Below are 14,930 nucleotides of genomic sequence, written 5' to 3'. Positions count from 1 at the left end.
AGTCACGTGGGCTGACAGCATAAAACCCTGTAGACCGTGTTGTGATGACTGCAAAGGAACGTCAGCAATTGCTCTTCAGCTCTTTCATGCTACCAGGAGTTCTTGAGATTTGTAACAGACACATTGCTATGAATGGAGAAGGAATGGGAGTGTCTAGAAGCACCAGAAGGAAGGCATTAGAGGTTTATGAGAATGGCAAATGCTGACGGCACGTGTGTTAGCTGGTCATCAAAATTACAGCACGCCTACAGCTCCTTAGAATACCTAGATGGGATGAACAAGGAGCAGCCTAAACCAAGACAAGACAAACCTGACATCTCAAGACAAGACAAACCTGACATCTCAAGGCGTAAAAATATGCTGGTTGGATGATTAAAAGAATGGGATTGGAGCAATTAGTCATTAAGATAAGGAGACAAAAGACAACCAGTATATCCTAATGATTCACAGAGACAGGACAAGATGATCCTAATTGCTGATTGGGCTCCTACAGGTACAGAGAGCACATCTAAAACCTGCATATGCTCACCAACCTGAAAGTTCAGGAGGGTGGTGGAAGACAACTGGCATCTCTTTTTCTTCCATCTCATTTAAAGTAATCTTGGCAAGAGCATGGACCCTTGGTGCTTGCGTTCTGGACTGACCAGATGGAAACATGTCATAGTACTTGTGATTTATATGTATGTGAGTATGTATGAGTGTAATCAGTTTGGATTTTTTTAAACAAAGTCACTTTCTATAGTCTCACCTTGAGCTTTGCTGCAGTTGTTGCTGCAGTTGTGCAAGGGCAGAGATCTATCAGTGCACAGGCAGTGCTGGAATGCAAAGTGTTCATTCTTGGTCCAATGTCTTTGGGGGAAAGTCACCTTTTCAAGTCACCTTCTCCAGCTGTCTCTTCTCTTTCACTTATGGCTTGATTTTGCTGCTTTAAAAGCAAGCTCTGATACTGTTTTTTGTTCCTTGGTTTCCTGTGACAGGCTGTCTTCTCTTGAAAGCTTGCTGGGAACCAATAGCTGCCAGTGATTTTAGCAGTAGCACTAGAACGTCTTGCCAGGATCCTCTACTGATCTATATTGTTGGATTTATTTTGGCTTTTGAGTGTGAAGGGTGGTCTTGGGAGCATACATGCAGCCAAATCCTTGGGTTGCAAGGTGTCTGGTGCACGACTTAGCACACTGCTAAGGCAGCAATGACCTACTGGACTGCTGGGAACCCACAGAATGCAGAGGGCAATCTGGCTGTGCTTGGAGCCATCCTTCCAGGATTTACCAGTACGAGGGCAAACTCAAAGGATAGCAGGGGATCGCAGTGTCCCACTCCAAAACAGGTTTGGTGATCCACTCTGGAGACTACAACCTCAAATGACAGGACTTGAAATGGAAAAGGTGTCTCTGAGTCCTTCCAGACATAGTCTACAAAATATCTAAAGGAAGCATGATGAAGTGTGCATTTTTTTCAGAGTTTAATGGGCAAATGGAGACCAACTAGGAGGCTATTTTCTCAAGGTGACAGAAGGATCCCTGTTGATTAGAAATGGTTCCCACTTGCTGGTTTTGCCATTGATTTATAATTTTCACTCTAGTCCTGTTTCCAATCCCACTTTATTTCTTCCTGTCTCAGAAGAGCTTGATACAAACAACACATAGTTCATCCTGTCTTAAGCCCTTTAAGAATAAGACCTGTAGGGCCTGCTAGGGGAAAGATTTAGTTACCTAAACATAACTGTCTGGTGCCCTCTGGTATCTAAGCTATCTGCACAAAGCTTGCAGATACCATATGGGACCTGCAGGAGTCCTCCTGTCTTCTGAAGCAGCAGCTGGAAGCCAGACCTGAGACCTGAGATATCTCCAGTAGCGCTATTGCTCATACCTGTGTGTGGGCACTGGAATGGTGCCCCTGGAGCAAGCCCATGGCCCAATCAGCTTTAAAGGAAGAGACAGGTACCTGCAGAGGGTGAGTTGTCCCGTTGGTCTTCGCAGCCTCTTAACATGACTTAGCTGGAAGGCAGCAGCTGTGCTGCTGCTGTGCAGCATACGAGCTCCCACAGCGGCTTTGCTACAGAGATGGGGATTTCAAGCAGGCAGGCAGTTGTTAGGTCAAGACATCCGCTCCCAAACACTAAAGGCTTTGGGAAATTAGGACATATTTCTGTTTGGCTCGCTTGCAAGTCTTCCCAAAAAGCATGGGAGGAAGATAGCTAGATCTGGATTTAGTTGGTTTGTTTCTGCACTTCAGTGACAATGAATTGTGACAGCTGCTATAGGATTGTTAGGGTTGGGATCACCTTCTGCTATACTGCCTGTTTGTGCAAGAGTGATGGAGGAGCCAACCTTTGTGGAAATCCATTACTTGCCAAGTAACCCAGTTGCAGATTGGGGTGCTTAGCCTTTGACCTTTAGGAAGTCTTGAACTGATTCAAAGATGGCAAGAGTCTCTGAAGCACTTGCTGAAGTGAGGAAAGAGTGATGCTTATTTTTTTTTGGTAGTGATTTGGTGCAAGTATTTAAGCTGGGATGAAGGGATTTCAGTTTCTTAGAGCAAAATGCTGCATTTGGAATGCTTTGTCTTAGCACTTTCAGGGTTAGGTGTCACTCCCTCTCAGGGCAACTTTTGCCTGCCAAACCATCTCTGTGGTTGTCTGCACAAACCACAGAGACCGAGACTGTTGTCTCCTTGCCACTGGTAGAACATGAAAAGGCACTTGCATGAGCAGGACAGAGCTGCTTTCTGTGCAACTGTGTGAGAACAAGTGGAGGAAACTAGAGTGCAAGGCAGTCAACACAGCCTTGCAAAGGCACTGCCATAGCTGAGTGTGCGTGAAAGGGGTTGGCCCTCCCCTGCAAAAAGAAAAATGCCCCCCCAAAAGAAAGAAAGAAAGAAAAAAAGAAGTATTCTTGTACTTTATTTTCCCTTCAGAAGTTTGGAGCAGCCAGTCTTTCTGGGCTGCCTTCAGCCTCATCCTCTTCCCAGAAAGCAGTTTTTCTGTGCTAACAACTGTCCCTGGTAATGGAGCTCTGCATCTAGAAAGGGTAGTGCGAGGCTTCAAAAGGATGCGCCTGCAACATTGATAGCACAGCACTGGCCTCTTCCACAAGCACACGAGTGCTTTGTTTTGATTATTTAGCTGGGAGAGTGGGAAATGGCTGGGAGACTGCTGAAAGCAGAAGGGGACAGAGCGCTGGCTGCAAACAGAGGGACAGCAGTAGAAGTGCATCTAAGGATGGACTTTCAGCACTGTCTCCATTCTGCTCCCCCAGATGGGCAAAAAACCCCTCTGGAGAAAGAGGATCATCTTCCAGAGGACAAGAAGAAAGAGTGGGAAATGGATACAAGCAAACACATGCATAAACATCTGCAAAAAAAAAGGACGTTGAAATCTACCCACACACTTCACAGGCAGAATCCTCCTCCTCCCTGGTCTGTATCACTCTTCTGCCCGCGGGTAGGGCTTACAGGCACTGCAGGGAGCAGGGATACCACTCTGTCATCTGAGACATGGCACAACTCATGGGCAGGGAGTTGCGGAAGTAAAGGCCTGGCAGACAGCTCCTAGGCTGAAATGTGTTTTGCATGAACAGTTTGTACACTTCTGCATAGCAAACATCTGTAAACAGAAAGGCAGTTTGCCCAGTCTGTTAACAGGTAGCAGGGCTAAGGTTTGCCAGAGAGTTTGCTTGCAATGAATAATTCAACCAGTCCTGCTGCCCTTAAATTTAGGTAATAATGCCGCACTCAAAGGCTTTCAGAGTTTGGCAGCTAATGCTATTGTGGGCTTGTCTCCGTGTTTGGCCCAGGGCCTGCGCTATTTCACAGGTGACTTTGACCTTGTGTGACAGCATCACTACAAACTAGTCCCCTTTTACCTAGCAAATCAGGCACAAAGTCTTTCACCATCTTGCCAAAAACAAACTTGTAAAGTAGCCAATATTATTCTAGAGGAGACTGACAATACAGCTCCTCAGCTCTGGTGGAGGGGGGATCCTGGCTTCAGGTTTCCATCTAGAACACCTTCCCAGAGTTCAGCCTGATGACACTTTTCCCCATCACCTTCTTAGCATCAGTGGTGGTATTTGTTCAGGGTCCACTGAGAGCTTAAGTGGCACACACTTCTTGGACTCTCAGTCCTCTCAAACTTTCTGTAGGTAACATCTTCCCTCTCGTTGCCTTTTCTGAGGACTGTAGGACACCCTCTCTCCAAAAGGCTATAGGTTTTATTCCACTTCATCTTGATCCCAATACTGGCAAGCTCAATATGAAAAGGAGTCTCCAGTGAGTGCTATGGGACTCAGAAAACAAGATTGCACAAGACTGGAAAGTAAGGGAGATCTGAATAGATAATATGCAAATGTAATTCTAGCATAAACTTAACACCCAAATGCATCTTTGCCAGTGACTAAGCCTTTCCTGCAGGCCACATTCCCAGGGATTTGGTATCCACAAGAACACCCTTTCTCCCAGCTGCTGCCCTGACTTCTGCAGAGGTTGTCAGCTTTGAGATGTCTCCCTTTCAGAATAACCACACCTCTAAGCACAGTTCTAGGTGGTGCTCCTCTGGCTTCACTACAGTTTTTCGATGATCCCAAAAGTATCCTTGACGTTCTAGAGCTATGTGACTTCAGTCCTCAGAGGTGATTCTTCCTGCCTAGCTCACACCCAGGTGATGGGAGCAGGGGAGATGATTTCCCTCTGCTTGGTGTTTGTAGGGTTGTATCAGAAGCACGGTATTCAGTTTGAGGACCTCCAGAAGAAAGATGTCAACAAACTGGGGTGAGCCAGGCATTGATTATAAGTAAGTAGGCTTGAAAAATAGTAAGTTGGTGGAAAACCACAATCCTCACCAGTAAGGCAGGAACAGTCCTCGGACAGAGTGGTTTCTGTTATAAATGGTGTACGTGTGATGGACAAAGACATGCCTTTCTCCTGAGCCATGGCTGTAGGGGAGAGGCAGGGTGTGGAGAAATAGTGCTGCTCCCATCTTTTATTCAAGGTACTTCTGAGCTCTTGACACCTGGGGAAATGTCACGTCAGGCAGGGAGGGTCTGAACGCGCTCAGGGAGAGGCAGGACTGAGGAAAGGGTCAAGGCGAGACATGGAACTTAACAGTTTTGCTTAGTGCCTATATATGGCTCTTTTTTAGGTGTCCGAGGTGACCCCAAGTACATTTCCAAGGTCACTCAACAAAGAGTTAGAGATGAGAAGGACCAATGGCTCCTAAGTCATGGCCAGTGCTAGTAGCCAGTTCTTCAGAAAAAGCAGGAGGGTGTGTGTAGCCATAAGTGTTACTTGAGATGCTCAGGCCAGTTTTAACTTCTAGCCTTTCCTGAGGCTCCTAAAAAAGCACCCGAGTTTTTCCCAAATTACTAATGTTTTTTGGTTTTTTTCAGCCCTAGGTTCTTTTCTACACTTGCCAATGTTTGATACCACAGGCTCTTGATTTGTCTGTGGACTACTGAAAGAGAGAATTCTTGCTTTTTTCATATACAGAAAGTCTTTTGATCTCTAGCAAGGAAAATATAAGAATGTACCAAAGTAGTGTTTAGCCCACACATTATTCCAATTTTCAGGTATTTACAGTACCCTGAGATGTACGAGTTTTGCAGAGGTATTATGGTTTTGCTTGTTTACTTTACAAGGATCAGCTGAGGATAAATTTCCACGTTGTGCATGCTCAAGTGACTGCCCCCTGTTCTTTGCTGTTTGTTTGTATTTTGCGATGACCTTTCTCAAGATGAGACCCTCATCCCCCCAGGGACATTTTCAGATGTCCTTTTTTCCAACTGTAACAGGAGCAAAATGTTGGTCAGGTGAGTTCAAACAGTCTTTTGCGGAGAGGCAAGCACAACTAGCAGTGGGGGATCAAAACCACTAATATATCTGAGGGCAATAACCTCCAGAAAATAGGCACCACTGTAGGCATTTTCGCAATGGTTGTCCATAGCTTAAGCCAGCTGCAATAGTTTCTGCTTGCACTGCTAAAGACACTCTGTTTAAGGATTGTGCTTGACAGAAAATAACATCCAAGACGAAAGCTTTGAGTTTCAGAGTCGTTGAGAAATTCAGGGCCAGTCCCTTGTCTCTGTTTGAAGAGAAGACTTCGTACTAGACAGAATTTCTTTTCTTGCTGTTGCCACACAATACTTTAGGGCTCTGTGTATTTTTGAACACTTTTGAGAGCCACCTTCTGCTTGGGAAGTCCTTCCAGTTGCTGGCAAGCTGCTCTCATTCTGGGTTCTGCTTACGTGGTCTGCTCAGAGCCAAGCGTTTGGTTCAAAGGTGGTCTGTACTCCGCTTGTTCTCACAGCAACATAGAAGAGGTCTCTGAGTGGGAAAACACAGCGAGGTCACCTTGCTCAGCTGCTCAGAGTTGAGAGCACTTATTCAGCCAGAGGCAAGTCATTGGTCTTACAGCTTGGACACACGGTCAGCTGCATATGTAGCTCCTTCTCAGGGGGTCTCGTGTTGTGAGATCCTAGTGCCTTATGGTGGACAGAGGCCTGACCACAGCAGCCCAGCTGTGTCCCACACTGGTATGCTTGCATGTGGTGTTGCTAGCCAGTGTTCACCTACAGTGGCTGTGGGGCTTTGGCACGAGGTCACATGATCTCAGATTCCGCACTGGGACTTCCTCCCCTGCCCTCTTCCTGGGAATGGGGTGAAAACTGCTGTGATAGGCTGTCTGGTTGCCAAGTAGCATGGAGCAACAGGAGCATCCTGGATCTCAGTACTTCCAGCCTGGCTTTTCTGCTCCCAGAAGCCAGCAGCAACAAGGAATCTCTCACCACCAGTGGTCCTGCACCAAGTCACGTAGAGTGTGAAGTCCTTAGGGAAGGATTCCAACTACTGGTATTTTCATCCTTGATTCTCACTTTGGAGGAGAAGTGGCACACGTGTTTTCTGCTGCAGCAGACTGAAAGCCTACTGCAGCAGTTCCTTCCTTCCTGCAGACTTCTGACCTTCCTAAGAGCAATGTTTGACCAAGGAAGATCTGACTGACAGGAAGACTACAGATAGCTTATTCAACTGTCCTGTTCCTATCTCACAGCATCACAGGCTGAGAAACAACCCTGACTTGATGTCCCTGTGCTGCTGGAGCGAGAAGGGAAGGAGAGCTAAGCACAAGTGACCATGCTGCACGGTTTTCTTTTCTGTTGTTTGGTTATGTAAGTATAAATTCTTGGGAGGCAGTGCTTCTGCAGAAGCAGCGACGGTGGGGATTTTTTTCTCATGAATTTTGCAAATGCTGGCCCTGTTCCCATGTTTGCATACTTCTCTCTCTCTCTTAAAGTGCACGTAAGCCAAACATACAGGGACACGATTAAACATGGACTGCTGGCTTTTACTCTTTTGCACAGCAAAGATGTTTTTTGAAGGAAATGTAGCAGACTTATTAAAAAAAAAAAAAAGCAAAAGCAAAGGTGTCAGACTTCAGCTAGCTTGGTACTAGTCTACTTAATGACTTTGGGGACCAAATAATTAAAAAGCATTTGTCTCTTTTGGCAGACACTGGCTGAGAAAGCAATACGTTTCAATGGAGAGGGAGTAATTTTGCAGCCATTTTTACCTCTTCTGAGGTCACTGGCTTCCGCACTCCAGTTTTACAGTCTTTCAGTGTACACAACTCATGACAACACTGTTTTGGGTAGCAACTGTTCCTATGGTTTTCACTAGGAGAGGCTGAACTCAGAAACATCCTATTTTTAAACAGGATTTAGAAATACAGGGGGAGAAGGGGGCAGGGAGTGACACAAGGTTTGATTCCCTATATGGAAGATGGTGAGGTTCTGGCTCCAGTGCAGGCCCATCAGATGACTTCACAGGAAAATTCTGTGTCTGGAAACCTTGCCAACAGGCTTAAAACCTGGTAATCATCACCAAAATGTCCAACATGGCCTTCATCTCTTGTGAATGCCTTTGCTTCCCAGCATTCCTCTGCGGTCACGTTCAAGTCCATCAGGGTGGACTGGGCTGGGTGCCTGTCACACACCTCTCGCTGCAAGAGCAAACCCAGAGAAGCGGTGCTGGGCCTTAAAGCTTTGTAGGACTGATCTTTCCCGGTCAGACTGCTCCTCGGTAGTCTTGGGCAGGCGTCCAGGCTTCCCTCTCCTCTCAGTCTGACCTCCATTCTGTCTGCATTCAGCCATTTGTGCAAAAGGCTGCCCGGAGCTGCGCTGGTGCATTCTGCCGGGCCCCTTCATCTGCCCTCTGCCCCTTTCATCTTGAAATCCTTGGAGATCCTCCAGGCTGGCTCAAAGGGCAGCCAGTTGGACACCTCTTTTTGTGGGGCTTTTGCTGTCTGTAGGAGTGTTGGCTCCTCTGCTACAAGGCCCAGCACCACGTATCTTGTCACATCTTCACAGGCTGCCATCTCTGCCTCATGGACTTGCTAAAGAGGTAAGCCATTTCTTCCTCGCCTCTTCCAAAACTTCACCTCCCCTGCCTTGCTAGGCTTCTCCCATCTCCAGGTCTCGGCACTGATCAGTGCCTGGCTTGTGTGGATCTGTCCTCGCCGTGGAAGGGCTGTGGATCCGTGTTGGTTACCTCCGTGCAAGACAGTGGTTTCAGTGCTTTAAGAGCATCGCTGGTCTGACTTTGCTGGAGACAGGAGAAAGGCAGGATGGCTGCCGCAGGCACCCCCTGTCTGCGATGGGCTCTGCTCGCCTGATCTCAGAGGGAGGAATAGCAGGCATGTGTTCTCGTTAGCCTGTGCAGGAAGAAGGAGGGCTGTCTTCCCTCCATATCCTCCTGGGAGAAACCAAAGAACTTTGGGATTTCACACCGGGGGGGAGGACAGGTATCCTGTGAGCTTGCAGCTGTCTCTGGTGTGAGGGTGAGCAGCTGAGGAAGGGAGACTTGCAGCAGCTGGAGAAAATACAACTGCTCTCACCAGAGGAAAGGTTTGGAGCCAACAACCTGTAATAAAGCCTGCCGGGCTGAGGAGGAGCAGGCTCCAAGCCTGGCAGAGGGCCTTTCCAGGCAGCGGGGCCCAAGTCCCACTGGGATTTTTAGGTCTCCAAGGCCTGGGTCCAACTCTGAAGCCCAGCTTGGAATGCTCTGCCAATGCTATGAGTCAAGGAAGCCCCAGACTCCCACACAGTACCCACACAGGAATTTTTTCCATGCTAATCCTTTTTTTCGGTTAAAAGCCTCCCTGAAGAACGAACACAAGGCTTAAGTCGAGTGTCTGGGTTTCACTGGCGAGGCAGCCATAGCTGTGCCTAATGCAGGCACCGCTACCCACAAGCCTTCGGGCCTCTCTCATGGTAAATTCAAACATGCTGTAAGAAGGCTTGTGCCAAGAAAACTACAGAGTTTTCACTCTTTCCTCACCCCAGACTATGATGGAGGGTCAAAGTGAATGTGAATCAAGGCACAGGGGATACTTTGGTTTTGGTTTCTCCAAACGTTCCATCACGTGGTTTTAAAACACTTGATGTCTGGCCTCTTAAAATCTTATGGTCTTCCTCTTAACCAAGCCATTGCTTGGACCGTCCTTTTCTTACGAAAAGCTTGGTCCTAAGCAACTTCAGGTTATCTATCTCATGGGGAGAATTTTTTGCTTCCAAAGTCTAACTGGCTCCAGCAAAATCACAGCTGATTCTGCTATCTTGTACTTAGATGGCCATTCATGGTCATATAAGGCAGGCCTTCTTAACCTACCCTACAAGCAACTTTGAGAAATCTTCATGTCTCTCTTTTGGGGTGTTTCCCGTGGGCCTTGTGACTGGAGTTTCATATGCTTTACTAAATTAATTTCAGAGCAACGGGGTTTGGCTTGGCTAAACCACAAGGTAGTTTTGTAGTTTTATGACAGCTGATGTGACTGTGAGCTGCTGGCTGGCTTCTGGACAGGGTGTAACGCACATTTTTCTCCTTCTTTCCTCAGGGGAGTCTGTTGGGCAGAGCTGCTTGCTGGGCGTATGAGAAATGTGCATCTTACCTCACCTTGAGGCATCCTCGCCTGTAGTTGCTGCTGTGTCTTGGACAGGGGAGTGACCTCTCACTCTCCTCTGCTGTGGAGCACTATGATGGAGTGGGATGGCTGTGGCAAGTCTGGGGAACCCTGCACTCCTTCCTCAGACCTGTGAGGGCATGCATGCAAACAGAAGAGGCCTCTCATTGCCATTTCTTTCAGTCTGGGAAATCTCAGTCTCCCATCATTCACATTAAGTGGTGCTGGGGCATCTCCACTTGCCTTTCTGGCCTTGGGGCTCCTTCTCCAGGTCCCTTCCTCCTCCCCCAGCCTAAATGCACATCCTCTCATCAACCAACAGCTGCTTTCCTGGTGGTTGTGTATTGGAAGTGCTAGGAGGGGAGAGCAAAGCCAACAAGGAGGAACAGGGTGGGGTTTCTCCACCTTTCCCTATCAGCCTTCTCCAGCCTCTCTCCTGGGCTGCCCTCCCTGTCCTCCACCCAGCTGCCAGTCCCCCCTGACCACTGTCCTCTTTCCATCTCCTCTCTATAAAGGGGGAGGTATTTAGCTGTGCCCTGAGGTGTCTGCCCTGTGCAGAGCACCTTGTTTCAGCAGGGTGGATGCATGGATGGAGTCACCCCTGAGGCCGTCCCTACTCTTGTTCTAACACCAGGGCTTGGTTCACACGTGTGGCTGATGTCCTTTGTAGACCTCTGCCCCTTGGCCGGAGAGATGTGACAGTCATGGGGAGCGAGTAGCGCTGGAAGCTGTCCTGGAAGATGGTTCCCATGTGGGCAGTTGGGCTTTCCCTGTGGGCTACCCCATGAAAGGGGGGTAGAGGCTGGCCTCAAGAGCCGTTCCCTGATTTGACAGTCTCCAGGAGGCTCTGGAGGCTCTCTAGGCAGATGCGTTTGGTCTTGAAGGCAGCCTGGTCACAGGGAAATATTCCCCATTCTTGTTTAGCTGTGCCATGCTCTGCTCTTTAGCTGCATGCTAAACACTTCTTCAAGTAGATGGAACTAGAACAGCATCTTCCTCCCATCTCTGGTCATACTGAAATCTGGGAAGAAGGATATTTTGGCAAATAGTGTGCAATAATTTCACTTCCTAGTAACACAGTGAAATAAAGACATCTGCTTTCGCTGCTGTAAAGCAGGAGCCAGTTGTTGTTTGCAGAAGAGAAAATGCTGCTGTGAAGGAGTGTGCCATTGTCTCTGCATGGTGCTGGCAGAAAAGGGAGACAATCAGACTCCGCAGAGTAATGGTTTGTGCTGGGTATAACATCACCAGAGGTCTATGAGGTGTTGGGTAGCAGACTGGATCCTGTGGAAACAGGGCTGTTGTCCGCATGCAAAAGCGAGGGTTGTGTAAAGGGGAGTTTGAGACTGCACATCCTAATGGCAAGTGAGGGCACTCGCTTGCAATAACTTTCCAGGATTTTGGACGTGTCATGAAATAACAACCCAAGTTGCCCTGGAAAAATTAGGAAGGTGGCCAGAAAACAAGGCAAGGAAAATTCTTGTGGTGCTACAAATAAATGCAGTATATTCTAGGGGAAAAGCATCTGGATCTGCAGTCCTGAGGTTGGAGGAACTTCCACAACAGTAAAGCAGCTGCAGGGGACAGGCAGGCAGGTTGCTAGCCTAATGCATTGTGTCCATCAGGTCCAAGATCCACGTGCCATAGAGGGAAGTCCAACTTGCTGCCTGCTTTGCCTGGTCACGCAGCCTCTGAGTACTCCGGTAGCACCCTGTGGGATGAGCTGCCAATGAAGCCATCGGGGGAGCAATTGCCTGGAGTGCGTCAAAGTCTCTTTTAGTCTGTGTCTAGGTAAACTAAGCTAAGTGAGGATTAAGATGGATGATGCCTCCCTATTGTGGCATCCTTTGCAGTGGTAGGGGACAGGCACAGGACCAAGCGAAGGTCATTCACAGAAGGGAAAAATACTCCTGGGGGTCCTGAGGGTATTTCCCAAGAAGATCACAAAGCATTGGGATATTCATTGTAAAGGCTGAGTAGTTGCAGGCCCACAGGAGTGAGGGTTACATTTGCCTCCCCACGAAGGCACGTTGAGTTGCACATACCACACGATGGCCTCACCATGAGGCCCCGTGACATGTGGCCTGCAGGTTATGTCTCGCCTGTTATTAATAGCTCTGTCTTGATGTCTCTCCACGATACTCTTGCAAACAATTTTTTTTTCTCCGTCGTCTTCAAGCCAATTATCGGGCAAGAAGCCAGGCCCTTGAGCAGCATGGCTGTCACGTTTCTCACGTCACGGCATGGCTGGTTGCACAGCCTGTGTAGGAGCACCAGATGCTCAGGTACCACTTAGTTTGTGGACGTCTCAGGAGAAACCTGGGACATGGCTTGGCCCCTGATAGAGGAGAGGATGATAATGGGCTTCTCTATCAACAGTGGGTTTTCAGAGGGAAACTGAGGCGGGGAGATGAGATCAGGAGGGGAATTGGACACTTGAAATGGGGGTTTCTATCAGGGAGATTGCCAGGGGAGCGCAGGGCAAGGGGGAGATGGGAGCATGAGACAGTGGCCTGGAAGAGGCAGAGACGACCTGAGTTTCTGTCTGGCCAAGAAAGGATTTGTCTTTACCCTGCAAACCTGTCCCTGTCATAGTGTCCTTTAAACATTCCATTTCTTTTTAGGCATGTGTGTTTTCAGTGCCAAACTATATCCAAAGAAAACAGAACCGCCCTCTCTCTCTCTCTCTTTGCCTCCCCTTCAGCTTGTCGCTTTCCAATAGATCGCTAGCAGTGACCTTCACATCGTGCAGTAAGCCACACACCGTGCATGTCAATTTAAAAGTGTAAATAAGGCTAAGATGGGGGGAATTATAGAATCTAGGTCAGACAAAAGAAATTGAACCTGCCCTTGAAAGCAGGTGATTTTTCCAGGCTCCCAATGATAAGGCGTTGGGTGGAACTCTGTTAATAATTCACACTGTAGACATTAAATAGTGGTATCAGGTTACATTAGAAAGTCAGGTGCTGCCAGCTTTTTGTTGCTAAACTAATGGACTTTGGCTCCAGTGCAAACTATACGTTGCCTTGTCAAATGCCTTGGGACAGAAATGGTTGTGGCTGTCTCTTCTTTCTGACAGACGGATTTGCTGAAAACCCATGGTTGTCTTAGGAGAGAGAGGCTCCGGCCTTAGACCCTGCTGGTTAGAAACATTCTTGTCCTACTGCTCAGGCAGTTCTGTGCTAGAAATTATTTGACAGTGTTTCCAGGGTGGTTTATTACAGGCTGCTGTAGACAACTTGTAAGACCCACAGGGGAGATGGGGATTTAGGTACCAAAAGCCCGTTGTGGGTCAAAAATCACCTACATATAAAAGAAAGTCAATGGAGAGACCCGATTCATGCTGCTCAGAGAACTTCTTCCTGCCATATCTGCAGATGAAGATCTTGATCGTAAATTTTTGGCTGCTAATCAGTGTGAGCTGGGTCAGAACCTGCGCTGGGCTCTGAAACTCAAGCTTGTAATATCTTTTCCACCCCTTGCTTATAATCAAGTTTCTCAGCTCCAGCCAGGCCATGTTCTGCTAATGATGACCTTTTGGCTACATACTGTGGTTTGCACGTGCAGAGCTGATATAGGTAATTAGAAAATCACCCAGAATAAATCACCTGCTTACTCTGCTGGACTGGTTCTTCCTGGGTTCAGAGGAGTGACAAGAAATAAACCTGTATGAGAGCCACTAACCTCAGCAGATCTGGCCTAGATCTCAGAAAGAGAACAAATTTAATATGTAAGCAAATACAGTTTCACAAAGTCATTTCTCAGAGCTGAGCTTTAACTTCAAACTGCTTTAACTTTAAACCAGCAGAAAAGCAATTTAAGATTAGGTAAGAGAAAGGGAAGGGGAGGCTATGGAAAAAAGATGAAATTGCTTCCAACAATTCACATAGCTTTGAAGCACAAACAATAGGATAAAATCCATGTTGACATTGCAGAAAATAGCACGATTAACTTGCATTGGGTGGGTCAGAGTTTGTATTGCTGCCTGAAGGTATTGGGAAGAGGCAGGCCCTCAGTATATCTAGTTCAGGTTATACATCAGCATGAGGGTCAGCGAGTCTCTGATGAGAACACAGGAAGCTGAAAAGTAGCTCACCACCAAAATGTTTTGTCCTGGGTGAATTTCTGTCCTCAAAGAGAGTGCCACTCAAAAATATCATAGAATCATCATGGAATGGTTTAGGTTGGAAGGGCCCTTAAAGATCATCTAGCTCAACCTCCCTGCCATGGGCAGGGACGCTTCCCACTAGACCAGGTTGCTCAAAGCCCCATCCAGCCTGGCCTTGAACACTTCCAGGGATGGGGCAGCTACTACTTCTCTGGGCAACTTGTTTCAGTGTCTCACCACCCTCATAGTGAAAAATTTCTGCCTGAATATGCTTTAGCTCATCCAGTTTGGCCTTGGGTTCAAAACCAGAGGTACAAATGTGCTTCCTCAGATAGCCTCCTTCAGCACATGGGTCAGTCAAGCTTTGGGGTGTGTATTTGCCTCTGACTCCATAATCCCAGGTGGGCAGCCGGCCCCTCTGCCCTTGCCTCCCGGATGCTGTGTGGGTGGCACAGTGGAAGATGCAGGAATGGTCTGTGAATGTGGCAAAGAAAGATGAATGTGGTGCAGTCATAAAGGCACATGCCCTCCGCAGGGCCTTGTTTAGTGGTTGTCACCAATACAGCAGCGTTTTGGAGGGTAAGCCAGAAGGAGGGAGACCCCTGGGTCCCATTTGCCATGTGGAGTGGTGCTACGTGAACACCAGGCCTTTGTGGCGTAGGTCTTTCCCTTGGCTCTTCCTCCCCTCTTTTCACTTGAGTGGATGCTGAGGCTGTTTTCCAGCACTCCAGGGGAGAAGTAATAATTTCCATGTAGGCCACTGTGCCTGGAGTACGTGCTTAGTGCTGGCTTACTGCATCCATCTTTTCTGGGAGAGCTTCAGGCTGGCTGTGCAGAACATGCTAAGAAAGCGATTCCAGGAAAATCAGAGTG

The sequence above is a fragment of the Rissa tridactyla genome, chromosome 5 (assembly GCF_028500815.1).
Source record: "Rissa tridactyla isolate bRisTri1 chromosome 5, bRisTri1.patW.cur.20221130, whole genome shotgun sequence".
Lineage (NCBI taxonomy): Eukaryota > Metazoa > Chordata > Aves > Charadriiformes > Laridae > Rissa > Rissa tridactyla.
The sequence above is the reverse complement of the archived record's forward strand: the minus strand, read 5'-3'. Positions refer to the sequence as shown.